We start from the raw sequence: 7,173 nt of genomic DNA on the forward strand, positions 1-7,173 counted from the left end.
GAGTCGAGGGAGTCTGAATTCGAACCCAGGCCTTCAAGACCGTCTCCTTCACGGCTGCTGTCAAGAGAGGAAGGATTTGGAGACTGGAGACCTGACTCCTTTTCTCTCGCCTTCGCTCATCCACTGCTGGACTTGAAGCTCTACGAGGGCAGGGAGAAAGCGCGCCCTCTGCTTGGGCCCAGCACCGCACAGAGCGCAGGCCCAGTTCTCAGAATCCGCTCTCCTTGCGGACATCCAAGCTAAGCATGGACACTGCACGCAGCGGATGTGGACACGCTGGGTCGCGCTCTCAGCCCAGGACCAGGTCCGGGTCCGTGGCTTTGCCCTGCACTGAAACCAGGCAGGGCTCCCAGCACCGCCTGAGTTAGGGACCTCGGGCGGCGCCCGCGCTGCAGCCGAGCCTCCGTGCGCACTGCGCAGGCGCGGCGCTGGCCCTGGCTCCGCCCCTGAGTAGGGACCTACAGCAGACCTACAGGAGGCGCGGCGGCGGCGGCGGCGGCGGCGGCGGCGGCGGCCTGTGGCTGGCGGTGTAGACGCCCCTTCCCGGAGCGAGCGGCGGGTGAGTGGCTGAGCGGGGCTCGGGATTCGCGTGCTCGGGGCAGGTAGGGTCCGGGCACGGAGGGGGATCGCGGGGCCCATGCGGAGCGGGGTCCCGACGAGGCCATGCAGGCTGGACGGGCGGCGCGGCGCGCGGTCCCGCATGCCCAGCCAAGTCTCGGCGGCGGCTTCGGCTTCGCGGCCAGGAGGCCTCGGGGCAGGCCGGCCCGGGCTTCGGTGCGGGAGAAGGGGGAGGGGCGGCGAGGGCGGGACCTGAGGCCGGGCGGTGGTGTGGGGGCGGGGGGTGGGGAGGGGGCGGGGGGACAGACCCCGGGGCCGGGGTGGCGGCGGGGGCAGGGTGCAGGTCCGGCGCCCCCTACCTGCCCGCGGGCGGCCCGCCTTTGTGCCGCGCGCCCCTGCGGGCCAGCCCCGAGCGCGCCGGGTCGCGACCCTGGGCGGCCGCGCGGCCGGAGTGGAGCCGGAGCCCGAGGCCGCTCTGCCCGCCCCCGGCGCTTCGCACGGTGCCTCTCCCGGGAGAATTTCTACCCGTCGGCTCCGAGCAGGAAGTGTCGTCAGGAGGCCATTTTTAAAGCCTCCTTCAGGCGGCGGAGGTAAGCGCTGACGTGTTTTGGTTTTCAGTAGTTAGAGGCGCCCGCCCTCCCCCCGCCAGCCCTCGAGGCCGCCGGGGCGTCCCCGGGGAGACCACGGTGGAAGCCCGTGCACCGCGCCTGGCCGCGCAGCGCCCGCACTGTTGGAGGTGGACTCGCCTCGGGGAATGGGTGCCGTCGGCGTGAGCGTGCCAACAATAAACTCGAAAACCAGACTGGCATTTTCTTTCCTTGGGCATTTTCGGGGCACGTGTCCAGGGCCGGGCTTGCGCATTGAGGACCTGTGCACCTTTTCGCCGGGGACGGCTGGGATAGATGGTGACAGTTTGACTTGTTCCGAAGGCTGATGTCACTCTTTGTGGGACCTCCCAGCCCTCTTGTCTGGTCTCCTTAGGGTCGTGGGGCAGTGTCAGGCCAGGAAAGCCAGGCAGGATGCAAAAGAATGAAAATTTCCTAACCGTAAGGGAAAACCAAGGCAGAGGAAGAAAACACTTAAGCCCCTCTCATTCGTTGGGTTTGCCATGGATCCCATTAAGATACCCGACTTTAAAAGCTCGAATAATGAACAATTTTTCAATCTCTCGTTATAAAATAAAAAGCGAAATACTGGGCACTCTGACCTCTTTAAACCTCTACACACCGTGATGTTGTCTTAGAGCCCTAAAAGCTGGCCACTTAGGTTTAGATTTGAAGTCACCCGGAGTAGGACAGACCTTGCCCTCCAGGAGCTGGAAGTGCTCTCCTGTAGCAGAGCAGGGAGAGGACCGTGTCTCTCTCTGTCTCTCGTCATATGCACAAGTCAGCCCACCCTGTGGCGTGTGTGTCCACAAGAGGAGATACTGGTGGGCGAGGGTCCTGGAAGCCCAGCAAATGGTCATTTAGAAACCAGTATCTTCTCGTCTCTTTTAAGTAGGATGCACGTAGAAGGAGGATGTTAGGCTTTTTTAATTGTTTGATATCCATGTTACCTTTAACTTAAGATGCATGTTTTAAAAATTATATTTTATCTTGGGTCCAATACAGCCTTGAAAAATAACACGTTTATATCTATCTAGTTTTGCTATGCTAATGATGTTCATTGCAGGTGCATTTTGAAAACAGAAAAGGAGGATACTATTTATTGGGCCTCCTCCCGGATGTGTTATGCCGAACTAATGATGTAGACTTTTTAAAATGCAATAATAGCGGTTAAAAACACTCCTATTTGCTTTTAAGTTAGGGGATCGGGCCAGTTTTTATGCAAGAGGAAGAAGAGAGAACGTTTTTATTGTCGCCGTGAAGTCTGACCTTTCTTTCATTGACTCATTCATTCATTCATTCATTCATTCATTCATTCTACCAGTATGTACCGAGCGCCTTCTGTGGCCAAGCTCTGCTGTTGACTGCTGAACAAGGCCCTCACCAGTGAGGCTTTCCCAGTCTGGATTATTCTCAAGCTGCCTGGCATAGACTGCATGTTCTTTGTTCACATATACAAACTCAGCCAACTGCAATTTCCAGGATCCGTCCTTGGAGTGAAGGGGGCTAGAGACCATCTAGCGCAGGCATAATGGGGTGCAGAGTTGGGAGGCATCAGAATCTCCTGGGAAGGATTTTAAACCACAGCAGGCAAAGGGCTGTCTGATTCTTTAGGTCTCCAGAGTCCTGTGAAGCCTTTTTTTTTTTTTCCTCTTCGTTTTAAGCTCCCTATGTGACTTTGCCCCCACGCTCCTGCTTGAGACGCTTTCTGGGGCTCATTCCCTTCTTTTCTAGAGGAAAAGTGCCTGAAGAAACCAAGGCTACACAGGCCCAGGGCTTCCACCCAAGTGTCAGCTCTGTCGCAGGCATCTCGGGCGGTGCTTGCTGCCCCCCAGGGTTCTGAGCCTCCAGGCCTCTGCCGGGGCCTGAAGTTGAGGCCAGTGGGACCCGGCGCCTCAGAAGGAAGAGCCTTGCGACTTGCCATGCTTGTGACTCACATCCACGGCTCCCGGCCGGAAAGAGTGCCCGGCATGGCAGATGCCGTGACTTCCGTTCACAGCCTCGCACAGCGGGTAGCAGAAAGCAAAGAGTTCAGATCGGACACCAGCCGACCTTAGAAAAGCCCCGCAGCTTCTCCAGATCTAGCCTCTTACAAGAAGCAGGTGATCGAAGGTGCGGCTTGAGGCGTGTCGAGTGCTGTGTGGATCTGCCCTTGCAGGCATCCCTTCCGCCTGTCTTGGGCTAAGGTGTCCAGGCTTGACAAATGCCGCCAGCCACTGAGCATCCTGGTAGCACTGACCACTTTACTGAAACCACCCATTTTCTTTTCCCATCTCCTGCTACACTCCTTAGAGACAGCAGCCCGTGGCAGGTGGGAGTGGAAGAACCCCTCACACCCTGCCAGGTATTGTGCCTGGAACACCTGAGTTTCTGAGAAACTACGAAGTGGTTACTGTCATCACACACTTCACAGAGAGCATCAGCGATGATGTTTCTAAGGTCACATGGCTAAGCAGGGACCCAGAGTCTACTTGCCTAATCACCTCATTTCAGTGCAAGGTGGTGGCCTCGATCTGCCTCCAGGCACCCACAGGTGGGGGAAGCACATAAGAGATGGCAGGGGTCCTTGATGCTCTCGCCACTCCCACGCGCGCCTCTGCACCTGCAGTGTCAGGTGTGGTTCTCAGCCTTGGCTGCACGTTAGAATCGCACACTGGAACTCGGGTATCTTTTTGAAGCTTCCCAGGTAATAATGGTGTGCAGTAGGGTGACCAGCCACCCCAGGGACCTCTTTAAACAATAAGTTTAACATCCTGGGCATATTATGACAAGTTGACACCCTAATGCAACCAAAGTTAAGAATCACTGGTTTTCTGGGAGATATGTCTGCTGTGTTTGATTATACTTTTGATTAAACTCTTCATTTCTTTTACAAAATTCTCATATTTTTCTTAAAGGCAAAGAAGAAACAGAAATACCAACATTTATTACGTTAGAGACTGACGTCATTAGGTGTGTTTAATAAGAGAATTTTGTAATTTGCTTGTAAGACAACTTGTTTTTTACCTCGTTTTTTTTTTTTTTCTTTTAATGCTAACAAGATTATTTTCTCCTTAACATTTTTGCCCCCACATATGGAACTGTAAGTTTTAGGCTTTAAGAATTCTAGCACTGGTCATATTCTTTCTTTGGAAAAGTTTTATCTTTAAAAAAAAAAAACTACATTAATGACTTCCTTTGTTTCCTGAAGAAGTCTCAGACCATAAGGTGTCACCTGGATCCCAAATAACCCCTTTGTAGACTGGAGGGGGTGGGGAAGTCTCTCCTCGAGCCCAGCTCTCCTGCTGTCTCAGACCTTTATCTCATCAGGCTGCTTGTTAAGCTGAGGATTTCCTGCTTCTCTGTAGATTACTGGACTCTTTTGTCCCAAGACATCTCACAAAAATACGTTGACTTATTTCTTGACAGAACGTGTAACATTTGCCAAGCAGAAGGTTACCCGCTATGTGCACGTATACCTTTTCCTCACATCAGCCATGCGGATTAGGCATCATTCACTCCCATTTTACACAGGAGAAGACTCAGGCTCAGAGAGGTTAACAAGGTTAGCATCACACAGCTATCAAGTCCAGAACCTAGCCTTTGAACCCTGGTCTGGCTGTGCCACGGTCATTGCTCTCCCCGCTGTTACACTTTTCACCTGGGAAGCAGAGGCACCCACAACCGGCGGGCCCCTCGTCCAGCCTTCCTGCCCCATTCCGTGCCCCCAGTGACACACTCGGTTCCAGAAGGAAATGTACGTTTGTCAGCCAGCAACGTCCGGAACTATTGTGTGTCCTCGAGGTGGCCATCGATTTGCAATTCAGTCCTTTCTAAGTGCAGGGTAGTGTGGCAGAAAGCAACCAGGACTTAATTGCTGTTTTTCCTTGTGTAGATTTACCTGTAGAAGTGTTCAGTTCACTTCTGATTTGTTGTAATGCTCTGGAAAAAAAATGCTTGCTGAGTGAGGCAAATTCCTTCCTGAATTCCGTCCTACTAGGAAAATATTCACAGTTTACATATCTGATGTTGGATTCCTACCCCCACCCCCACCCCCAATCGGGTATTACCGATTGGGGGTGGGGGTGGGGGTAGGAATCCAACATCAGATATGCATATGGGCACTTTTGGATAGGGTGGTTTATAATTCGGGTGACTGAGAGACGTGAGTTAGATAGATGAGCTTCGCCAAGGCTGAGTAGACAAAAGGAGCCCGTGCGGGTTTGGGGGTGCCTGTGCCTTGGGGCTGAGCGTTTTTGCACAGGTTACTGAACGTGTCTCTAATTACCCTGTAAGTGTGAGAGTCTCAAAGCCTGCCTGCTTGCCCGACAGCGAATAGAGAGAAATCACTTGCCTAGGGACCCAGCAGCGAAGCGTCAGAATCTGAGTGTGGATGCAAGCTTGCACCTCCATTCCCTTTCTTCTTCCGGGGTACAGCAGCTGCAGCCCTGTCCCAGTGAGCCCCCATGACAGGATTTCTGGAAAGAGCTGCCTAAATTTGCTTCTCTGTGTAAAAGGGATGCAGTCACCTCGTACAGATTTCGGTGGACATCCCTCAGGAACAGAGGTGTGTGCGGTGATGCAGGCAGCAGGCACGGGATGTCATTGGCCAGCCGCTTTCCTTGATTTTCAGACAGACACCTAGCACACAAATATGTTTGCCACAGGGGTGCCTCAGAGTTCAGCTGGGCTTGGCGAGAAAGGGAAGTGTGGCAACTGGCTTGTATGTAAAGCTGCGTGTAATTAAGTTGTGGTTACAGCATCTTCTCCATGGTAATTATAAGCACCTGTCAGCCACCTTGTCAGTAAGGCTAGTGGATGGTTTTGTCCCAGAGGTAAATTATCTTTAGGGCTATGCAACCAAGCAGATAGAATTAAAATGATGAGATTCAGCATATGTTCTGAAAGCAAGCAATTGCCAGGCAGCTAAGATACCTGTTATTTAGCCCCTCTGACTATTTTTGTGATTAGCGTCGTTTCTTCTCATTTTTTTTTTCATTAAAAAAAAAACAAAAACAGGCTTTTAACAGTTTGATGTGTGAGTAACCGCTCCGAGCACTTCTAGTCACGTTATCACATCTGATCCTCATGGCAGTCCTGTGAGGTAGGTGTTCTTACTGTCCATTTGACAGAGGAGGCGGATGGGACATCTTGCCCTGGGTCTCACACCTAGAAAGCAAAGCCGTCGTCTTTGCAGGTCCCAGAACCTGCGTCTTTGAGCGTCATTTCTCTACTCCTTTCTCTTTTACTTCTGTTCAGCACTTGGCGTTGACAGTATTTAGAAGTCAGAGCTCTCTTTTTAGTAAGAATGTGTCCGCACAGCCCTTCGTGGTTCATGTAGCCCTCAGAGTCACCGGTTTCCAACAAACTTATTATGAGGACATATGGGAGAAAAACACCAAATCGAAGAAACCGTGACAAGTGAGCTCAAAGTCGAAAGGAAAAGCCACCAGCGGCAAATGCTGCTCTGAGGTCTGGCCCCAGGAGGACAAGACGGGGTGGAGGCCACACATCTGTGCCACGACCCACCCCTCTTTGGCGTGTGGCTGTCTTCCTGCTGATGCTGTAGATAATTCCGCATTTAAAAGCTCGCTATGCTGTTTTAAAAAAAAAAAAACTAAAACGGGTAACTCGATATTAAATGGCCGTCGTATTTATTGTGTCAAGTTAATAATGCTGAGTCTTTTCTGTTTTCGAGGACCCTCCTAAGTCATCTGGAAGAACGTCGTTGGTGTCCGGTCCTGGGAGGGGGCTGCAGGGCGCTGGTATCTGGCGCAGTGAGTTTGGAAGGCGGGGACGTTTGAGTTAGCAGTGTCCTGCGCTTTATCAGCAGTGTCCTGCGCTTTATCTGCAGTGTCGTCATCAGCCCCCTGGGCAGTAATTTGCCAGGAGGAGCCCGATGGTTGTGCAGGGATGTGAGCCAGATAGAGGAAGTGGGGGGTGGGGGGAGCAGCTGTGCCTGCTGCGGCCACATGTAAGTGCAGCATCCCAGCCACCTTAGTCCTTCTATGCCACGTGGCTGTTTCCCTCC

The 7,173-nt window shown here is 52.7% G+C and overlaps 1 protein-coding gene across 3 annotated transcripts in view; it reads left to right on the forward strand.

Moving 5' to 3' along the window:
* Positions 1–467: 467 nt before the first annotated feature.
* The window catches only part of ZNF518B (zinc finger protein 518B), a 17,991-nt gene continuing 11,285 nt past the window's right edge, over positions 468–7,173 (forward strand). Inside the window, exon 1 of one of the 3 annotated variants that reach the window (XM_039838183.1) lies at positions 468–559. The gene's annotated coding sequence lies outside the window, so the exon portion shown is untranslated. Of the gene's footprint in view, positions 603–986; positions 1,149–7,173 lie in introns of those variants that run through there. The other 2 variants (XM_039838184.1, XM_039838185.1) reach the window with 2 other exon arrangements.

This window comes from Pteropus medius, unplaced genomic scaffold (genome assembly GCF_902729225.1).
Source record: "Pteropus medius unplaced genomic scaffold, Ma_sr-lr_union100, whole genome shotgun sequence".
NCBI classification, from domain to species: Eukaryota; Metazoa; Chordata; class Mammalia; order Chiroptera; family Pteropodidae; genus Pteropus; species Pteropus medius.